The sequence below is a fragment of the Silene latifolia genome, chromosome 5, assembly GCF_048544455.1.
Source record: "Silene latifolia isolate original U9 population chromosome 5, ASM4854445v1, whole genome shotgun sequence".
NCBI lineage: Eukaryota > Viridiplantae > Streptophyta > Magnoliopsida > Caryophyllales > Caryophyllaceae > Silene > Silene latifolia.
In genome coordinates this window covers 23,471,202-23,481,913 of record NC_133530.1, presented here as the reverse complement: position 1 = coordinate 23,481,913, position 10,712 = coordinate 23,471,202, and positions in this window count along the sequence as shown.

Genomic DNA, 10,712 nt, shown 5'->3' with positions numbered 1-10,712 from the left:
GGTAAGGGGATGATATTCATGAGTTATCTGTTTAATTCATATAATATGTTGCTTTGTGATTTGGTAAAGTGGATTTGAGTAAGTTTTTCTTGTCCGAGAAGTTATGTTGAGACAATGCTTATAAAATTGTGTAAGTTGTGATGACTATCGATGTGGTTGTGGTGCCTCGGGTGGTGATCCGGGCACGGTATTTAGTGTTGTGATGCGGGTATTTTCGCACTGCGGTGTGGCTGTTGGTGGCGGTGTTGCGATGCCGTCACCGGTTATGGTGGAGTAGGCGGGATGATTATGATTCGAGTTTCGAAAGTATATACCAGTTATACATAGATTGTTGTTTTATTTTTTTGTTGTTTCCAGTGAGTTTCAGTTTGGACAGATAGACCGTCGTTTTGTTTGTTTATGTTTCTTATCAGTTAAGTTTTGGAATGAGGGTAGAGTATGATATGAAATAGAGTCGTATATGTTTTCGTTGTTGTCATGGTATAGTGATGTTCTATTGATGGGACACGGTTGTGAGAGGTTGTTACAGTAATTTTGATCTTGTTCTAGATAAGGCTTTAGTAGACATGGTAATGACAAGTGATTCGTAGAACATGTGTGGTAATGATCTGAAAGTTGCAGGTGGTTCATTAACTTTTGTTGGGACAGTGAGGGTAGGGTGTTTGGTTTTACTGTCATGTTAAGTCATGTATGAGTTTTGCAGTGATGAAAGAAAAGAACTTGAGGATCTGGAATGAGTGTACGTAACAAGTGTGGATCGTGAGTTATGCTTTTGATGATGGGAGTTTTATATAGTTTATATAGAGAGGTATGTCATGTTGCGGTAATGTGGAAAAGTTGAAGTTTTGGGTTAAGCTAAAGATTTTAAGGTATAGGTTAGGTGGTGTGACGAGTGAATTGAAGTATGAGAATTGTTTAAGTAAGAGAGCCTTGGATACATGCATGGCGAGTGTTTAGAGTATAGGTGGTTATCTATGACATGTGATGATGATGAGAATAATGAGAAGATATAACTAAGGATATAGTATTAGTAGGTTACGAGGACGTAACATTTATCTTAAGAGGAGTAGGATGCGATAAAAGAGATTTTGATGGTTGTACATATGGTAGTATGTTTGGAAGTGGAGTGTTGGTGTAGCATAACGGACTGTTTCATTAAAGGTCATGGCCGTGCTTGTAACAGCTAGTGTTGACAGTTGGATGATGAGGTTATGAGTGTGAGTAAACTTCGAGGACGAAGTTCCTTTTAAGGGTGGTAGAATGTAACATTCCGTTTGATGTCTATGAGTGTCTTGATTTTGGATTTGATAGTGGATGATATTATGGAGCTAGCAGCGTTAGAGGATGGTAGTTGGTTATGTATGGAGTTGGTGTCGTGAGAGATATATATGTGGTGGATACGATATCGTGAGTCATGTTAGGTAAGTAAACATAGTTGGTGGAGTGGGTGTTAAAAGTTCATGTTTTATGTTTGGTCGAGTTCTTGAGTTCTTAGTTATGTTGTTGTGTCTTGGTCGAGTTAGTATGATTGTTTTTATGTATGGGTTGAACTTCGGGGACGAAGTTCTTTTTAAGGAGGGAAGACTGTAATACTCCGTATTTATAAGTCTCTGGGTACTCTATCGAGTAGGCCTTACTCTGTCGAGTAAGGGAGAGTTGCGTTTTAAAATAGTTTCTGACCTGTTGGGTACTCGATCGAGTAACGTAGATACTCGATCGAGTAAGGGGGCACTCGATCGAGTACCTTAGCTACTCGATCGAGTAGCCGGTTTACGGGGAATGATTTGACGGGTTTTGCTAATAACGCGAGTTTGATATAAAAGGTTTCCGTCAGTTTATTTCGTCATTTCTTTTAACCTTTCTAAACCCTTCAAAAGAAAAGGAGTTACGTAGTTCTCTCCCGTCGCGTTGTTGGCAAATCCCCAAGGCTAGGAGTGTCGGATCATCTTGTTCTTTGCATCATAGTGATCCTTGCGTCGAGGGTAAGACCTGTATACCATTTTTATAGTATTCCATTAAGTTTCGTTAAACCCTAATTTTGGGAATTGGGGGTTCTGTTGTGTTATATGCATGGTAGTGATTATGTGTTTGTATGTTAGGAGGAGGATTCGTAGAGGAAGCTTTTTGATACCAGCTGTGAGATCGTCTGATTGTTGTGCTTTCCAGGTAGGGTTTCCCTACTCAGTATTACCTACATAATGTGTGGTGATTGTGTTGTAATTAGTGTGATTGCTTGGTTCAGACGATTGTTGATATTGTGATTGTGATTGTTTGTCTGTGGTTCTCGAGATGCGTTCTCGGCTGAGTGGAGTCACTTGCGGGAGTGGCTTCACGCCCTAGTTTCGCCCTTCGTGGAACCCGCCACGGAAGGGGATGTGCACATTAATGGGACAGGGTTATCGCTCGGTATGATGAGCGGGGCTTAGGTGGGAACGGCTGCGGTCCCCCACTGGCAGGGCTTGTAACAACCCGGATTATAAAACAAAGGAAAAACTTATATAAAGAGAATATCAGAGTACGATACTGATAAAAGGGTCAAGGTGGCGGAAACACCTGACCAATCCGGTTCGCTACTAAAATCCAAACAAACTAATACATTGTTCAAGGTTCTTAAAACTTAAAAGCAACTCCTATTTATTATTAAGCTCGCTTCGCACATCCCCAAGCAAGCATCAACCAAACAGCATCAAACTGAACAACCTGAGAAGGGGGTGTCGACAATCAGTCGGGAGTAACTAGATGCTCTCCCAGTCATGTTTACAACAATTGAATATAATCAACAATCATCAATAAATGAAATGTAAAACCAGTAAACATGTGAGATCATCTATACTCATGAAAACCCAACAAAGCTTACCGTGACTTATCAATCTTAGACGGAATCACGCAAACCTAAACCATATGCAAGAACTAGACCATGTACCCTAATAACCATTGTAGGACACGACCCCTAACGACTTAAGGCACAATGCTAGCATCAAAGCATAGCGAATACGGTAACACACAATCCACAGCAACAGAAGGCACAAAGCTAGCAACAAAGCATAGCGAATAGAGCGAACGCCCATTAGAGCGTATCACCACTGCCTCTAACTTGTCAGAGCGTATCACCACTGCCTCTGACTGACAGAGCGTATCACCACTGCCTCCATCGGTGTGGAGCGTATCACCACTGCCTCCACGGTACTATGTATAGCGTATCACCACTGCCTATATGCCTAAGACCCGGCCAGACCTCTCGATGCAATAACTGTACACCGAACGACACTCGGGACCCAGAACGTATAATTAACGAATCTGGCCACCCCCGAACATAGACCAAAATAAATCCCGCATCAACGGGTGGCGTTAGTTCATTCCGATAGTATATAACTGATACTACCGTCATCTATTCAAACCAGCCAACAAACAAAGGCACAATATAACTGACTGTACTAACATGCGTGAACAACATCACGACTCAACCCATAGGATAGTATAACTGACCATCCTACTTATCATATGAATAAGAGTAACCAAATACATATGCAACAATTATATAATAACAACTGAACATCACATAACAAGTGAAACAAGTATAAACAACCCATGTTATAGTAACTCCAACTATAACTTTAGTATTTAATCATTTAATGTTATAGTAACCTAACCATAACATGAACTCTGGATGCGAGGCTATAGTAACCTCGACTATAACTTCAACATATACGACTGGAAGTTACACTTACCTCAACTATAACCTTGACACGAAACACAAAGTTATACTAGTTCCAACCATAACCTTGAGCCATAAATCTCAGGATATATTAGTTCCAGCTATAACCTTATCTCGTACTTCAATGTTATAGTTGCCTCAGCCATAACTAGAGTAACTACCCAAAGTTGTATTAACTTTAGCTATAACACTTGAATCATCATCAATGTTATACTAGCTTTAGCTATAACTTTGGGGAGCACCCTTGGCCGTTTATCATGCCGCCACTAGGGTTTGATTCGGAAACCCTAATTACGCTCATGACACCCATAATAAACACATAAACAACATACGACATATAATTAATACATTAAAACATATACAAACGCGTGAAAACATAATTAACATGATAATAAACAATCAAACATGTACTAATCATACAAAACATTCATTAAATCATATTAATTACATCAATTGTCATAAACACAATTAAAAGAAAACACCTAGTTACCTTATTAAGCAAATAAACCGTAGAGATCGTCTTCAACGATATAAACGTCTTCTCCAGGAGCAACTTCCACGCCTTTATGAATCATCCACGTGCCAAAGATAACGAATCTAATAAATATACTAACTATATGTATAAACTATAAAAACTATAAAACTATGCGAAAACGTAAAACTTACGAAGAAGATAGATAAATCCAAGAAGTAGGATCGATCTAAGCACGAAAGAACGATGAAGAACGAAGAAGAAAAGAGGATAGCACGAAACCCTAGGCAGGGTGGCGCGCGGCACAAGGAGGAAGAGAGAAGGAGAGAATTAGGTTTAGGGTTTTGTGAGATTATGAGAAAAGAAGAGCAAGGGTTTGGTTTCCCTTCATATATATAGAGAAGCTCATGGGTTTATTCTAGGTTTAGGCCCAAAACTCACCCATCAACACTAAGATTCACGTGAGACCCAAGGAGGAAACGGATCTTCTCCGTTTTTCGAGCCCAACGAGCCCAAAAGACGACCAACGGATATTTTCCCGAAAATAAAATATAAAATATGGGAAAATAAAATTATAGAATTATATTATGGAAATTAGGGGTGTTACAATCCAACCCCCTAAAAAGAAGTTTCGTCCTCGAAACTCGATAAGAGAACTACCTCACTCGAAAAGATGTGGATGCTTCTCTCGCATAGACGCTTCGGTTTCCCAAGTCTCTTGCTCGAACTTCTGACTCCTCCACAAAACTCGAACCAAAGGTACAACCTTATTCCTTAACCTCTTCTCCTGACGTTCCAAAATGCGAACAGGACGTTCCTCATAAGTCAGGTTAGGCTCAACCTCGATAACATCAGCCTGTAGAACATGAGAAGGATCACTGCGATAACGATGCAACTGCGACACATGGAACACATCATGAACCTTCGACAAGTTCGGAGGTAAAGCCAACCTATAGGCTACCTCGCCAACTCTCTCGAGCACCTCATACGGTCCAATATACTTAGGACTAAGCTTGCCCTTAAGCCCAAACCCCTTAACACCTTTCATCGGCGAAACCTTAAGAAAAACCTTATCGCCAACCTCAAACTCAATCGGCCTACGCCGCGAGTCTGCATACGTCTTCTGTCGATCCTGGGCTGCCTTAAGCTTCTCGCGGATCAACCTCACTTGCTCAATCAATTCCTGAACCAACTCTGGACCAAGAACGACAGCCTCACTAGAATCGTCCCAACACAAAGGACTACGACACTTCCTTCCATAAAGTGCCTCAAACGGAGCCATCTGAATACTAGCTTGATAACTGTTGTTATAGGAGAACTCCACAGCGGTAAACTCTTCTCCCAACTAACATGAAACTCCAAAGCACAAGCTCGCAACATATCCTCAAGCGTCTGAATCGTACGCTCAGTCTGCCCATCGGTTGTGGCGTGAAAAGCCGTACTCATCTTAAGCTCACTACCCAAAGCCAACTGAAGCTTCTTCCAAAACTGAGAACAAAACCTCGGATCACGGTCAGAGATGATATCCTTAGGAACCCCATGAAGACGAATGATCTCTCGTTGATAAGCATTCGCTAGTTCCTCGAGACTCCAAGTCTCCCTCATCGGATTCATTCCTCTCGGCGACCTCGACAAACCCATAACGAAGTCCATCGAAATCGAATCCCATTTCCATGTGGGAATCTCCAAAGGTTGTAGTAGACCACCAGGTCTCTGATGTTCGAACTTAACCTTCTGACAAACCAAGCAACGGCTCACAAACTCGGTGATCTCTTTCTTCATACCCGGCCACCAAAACTTTAGCTTCAGATCCTTATAGATCTTATCACCACCAGGATGAACCGAATAGGGAGTACTATGAGCCTCTTTGAGAATCTTACATTTTAAGACCTCACAGCTAGGCACACACCAACAACCATGGAATCGTAGACCATCATCAGGCCCAACGTCGAAGTCTTTGGCGCGCCCTTCGCTTATAGCAACTCGAACTCCTTCTAAGTATTCATCCTCTCTTTGCTTAACTCGGATCTCATGGAGGATCTCGGGTTCAGCAACCATCGCATTCAAATCTAAAGTACCAGGAAGAACTACCTCAAGGCTCATCTTCTGGAACTCTCGACTTAAGTCATCAGGTAACACAGATCTCATAGCGTGACACACCTTACGACTCAAAGCGTCGGCAACCACGTTTGCCTTACCCTCATGATACTGTAGCTCAATCTTGTAGTCGTTAAGAAGCTCCAACCAACGTCTCTGCCTCATGTTAAGATCTCTCTGAGTGAAGATATACTTCAAGCTCTTATGATCCGTATAAAAGTTGCAAGAGACTCCATACAAGTAGTGTCGCCACAGCTTAAGTGCAAACACCACTGCTGCTAACTCAAGATCGTGAGTCGGATAGTTCGTCTCGTGAACTTTCAACTGTCGGGAAGCATAAGCCACAACCTTACCCTTCTGCATCAAGACACAACCCAACCCAAACTTCGACGCATCACAAAAGACATCGAACTCAACGCCCTCTTCTGGTAGAGTCAACACAGGAGCGGTAGTCAACCTCGTCTTCAACTCCTGAAAAGCAGCTTCACAAGCCTCAGTCCAAATGAACTTGGATTCCTTCTTCATTAACTGAGTCATCGGTCTTGCGATCTTAGAGAAATCATGTACAAACCGACGATAATACCCAGCTAATCCAAGAAAACTCCGAACCTCGTTCACATTCCTTGGACTTTCCCAATCGACCACGGCTCGAATCTTCGACGGATCAACCATAACTCCATCGCCAGATATCACATGACCCAAGAAGGTAACTTCCTTTAACCAAAACTCGCACTTCGAGAACTTAGCATACCACCTCTGCTTACGCAGAGTCTTCAAGATAACACGAAGGTGATTCTCGTGTTCAGCCTCATCTCTCGAGTAGATCAGTATGTCGTCTATGAACACCACGACACACTTATCCAAATACTCGCTGAAAGTGCGGTTCATCTGATCCATGAAAACGGCAGGTGCATTCGTCAACCCAAATGGCATCACCACGAACTCATAGTGGCCATACCTCGAACGAAAGGCAGTCTTAGGAATATCCTCATTCCTAACTGGAATCTGATGGTAACCAGACCTCAGGTCGATCTTCGAGAACACACTCGCGCCACGGAGCTGATCAAACAGATCCTCGATCCTCGGCAAAGGATACTTATTCTTGATAGTAACCTTGTTCAGCTCACGGTAGTCAATGCACAACCGCATACTACCATCTTTCTTCTTGACGAACAAAACAGGAGCACCCCACGGCGAAGCACTCGGTCGGATAAAACCCTTATCGATCATCTCCTCAAGTTGTTTCTTAAGTTCTTGTAACTCAGCTGGTGCCATACGATAAGGAGCCTTCGAAATGGGACCAGTTCCAGGTAGCAACTCAATCGAGAACTCTACATCTCGCTCAGGAGGAATACCAGGTAGATCCTCAGGAAAAACATCGGGAAACTCCTTAACCACAGGGATCTCCTCTAACTTTGACTCAACTGAATAGTTAATGTCATGGGTGTTGTGGTGGTAAAAATCAAAATGTCAAATGGGGTGGTGCAGACTTTGGACAAGGTTGCCTATGTTCCAAAATTACGGCAGAATTTAATTTCACTTAGTCAATTGGACTCCGAAGGTTATGGGTATAAAACTCATAAGGGAGTTTTGAAAGTGACTAAGGGTTCTATGGTCCTCATGAAGGGGGAGCTACGTCGTGGTTTATACTGTCTGGATGCATATGCAGAAAAAACCTCAAAGGATAGCTGGAAACGGAAAAGTCGTGCACGTGTTTCGTTTGCAGAAGAAGCAACGAGGGTAGATTGTTTCCAGGTTGCAGACGGGCGCAAAGGTAAAATTCCTACTGGTAGAAAGGTGGAGAGCAAGAGGTTTCTTTCTAGAGTCAAGTAATGTCATTGACTGAGTTTAGGCTGTACACGGTGCATTGGCTGTGATATTGAGTTAGGAGTGGAGACCGGATACTAACTCGGGTGTGCAGCTGGTAATTTCAAAAGGCCTGGTTGAAATCCTCGGTGGTTGTCTCTTGTGTTGAAGGGGGAGATTTGTTGGGTAACACCCAATTGTCCAACACAAGTTTTGTTCAATGTTACAAGATGTTACATGTACATACATTACAAAGTTACAATGTACATGGTGGAGTTCAATGAATTATATTTGATTCATTATATTAGCTATGAACAAGGGAGACTAATGTCTTTATGAAGATGTTAGTACATGGAATTTGTTCCATAGGCTAGCTTTCCTATATAAAGGATGGTTTTCATTTGGAAAACAACACAACAATATTTTACAACAAATATCAAACAAGGTGACTTAGCTTGGTAGAAAATAGTAAGTCGGGTTTGAGGGTGAGAGGCAATATAACGGGTGTTATAATACAATAATTTAGGAGGTTACTCTAGGGGCGATATTAGTGGCATTGACTAATAGTAATGGAGGGCTAGAGATTGTTATCTTATATTATTGTGGATTTCGAACTCGTATTAATACGGGACGGTTACGTTGTACTGGTACTATATTATTATAGTGGATTCTAGTCGATTTGGCTAGTGGGTTTTACTTCCGGTTTGGAAGGTTTTGCCCTGGGTTTGACCCTAAAATATTGTCTCATCGTAATATTTCTTACATTTATTTACTTTTACGGTTTACTTGTCGATTGGTTGCTTCCGTTGCGCGTGGGAAATTGACGTTAATTTCCCAACAATATGTAACACACCATGTTAACCGCAGAAGTTTTTCAGGTGGGAGGGATACTTATCTATTGATAAATTTTAGCGGGTGTTAGGTGAATTGTATGATTTGTATCTGTTAAGGATTGTGGATGGTGAAATTGGTGACCCCTAAGCTGAGGAGAATTCTAATCACATTAATAATTAATACAATTGGTCTCCCTTGTGACGGGTTACCATTTGTGACGGATATTTTGTGAGATAAAATGGTAACAAAATGGGTTAGTGGAGAAAGGGGACCACATAAATAGTGTTGCAGAGAGAGAAAAAGTGGGTACATTGTGAGGTAAAATGGTATCCGTCTTCAGCTTGTGACGGATATGTCATGTCTTCAATGAGAATTTGTGTAATTAATAACTTAGACGTGAGAATCGGTGACTATAAATATGCACAAATTGCATATGAATAACCTAATCACATTAATAACTCACCAATTCTCAATAATCATCTAGAAAATTCTCGAATCTCATCGCAATACAACGTTGACTTCTAACTTGAAGGGCGGACATTATTTTTTAGGGTAATGTACTGAGTTGTATTTAAACATTAAATACCTTCTAATTGGATATTAAGTTAGGAATTAAGAACTAAATTACACATTAACCAATACATTTAATTCATATATCAAGAATTTATTTCCTCTTTTGGTTTCTTAAATACAACCCAGTGGATTGTATTTATCATTACCCTATTTTTTATAGTGTCTAGACTTTATATCATTAACATATACAAATCTCTATATTAAAAAGCAGATGAATTAGCGGTCTTACGATATAATACTCTTTACAAAGTAAGAATTATTTATTTGTCACAAGTGAAAATAAAAATACCTTACACGAAGACCATAAATATGGGTGCAAAGCGAATCAACATGATATTTGAATTGAAGTGCATTTGAAGAATTTGAGGTCAACTATACGAAATTCTTCCTTTAATATATCATAATCAAATACACTCCCTCCATATCACACCAATTGTAACATTGATTTTTTCACATTTATCGAGACACATTTTACAATGTGAATATCTTTAGTTACACATTATTAAAAATTATAAAAATTTGATATTCCTATAGCATTCATGACGATAAATTAAACAAGATCTCACATGACTATATTTTCTCTTATAGATTAAGAATAATATCGAAGATTCCTTACGATTATGAATAGTGGCAAGATTCTCAATGTTACCATTGGTCTGGTATGGAGGGAGTAAGATTTTTTTTGTAACGGTTTTGCCTAAGTACTCCCTCCATTTTTTAATATATGTCGTTTTAGATAAATCAACTTTTTTTAGTTTATATGTCGTTTAAGAGCTTGTTTTCCTTTTCCAATGCACTTTTGCGTTTTCCATACACATTCACTTCTTTCTTATGCATTTAATTAATTAGTTGTGAAGAGAATTAACCAATAAGAGGTAGTGTTTAGGATAATAAAATTTTATTTTCAAGATTTCTAAGGTTATTAATTATACATAATCAATGCTTTTAGTTTTCATAAATTATTCTTAATTCATGTGCAAAAATCTAAAACGACATATATAAAAAAAATGGAGGGAGTACATAGTAAGAAGTCATTTAAAGAAATATATTTAAGATTCAATCCTGAGAAATAGAAAGATATACTCATTCTTAAATTACCATTTTTGAGAAGTAATCTTAAATATACTGCCTCATATGGCTTATCATCAATTATTATGCATTTTTAGGACACACATTAGAAAAATCGTTTTTGTAATTACTCACAATATGTTTCTA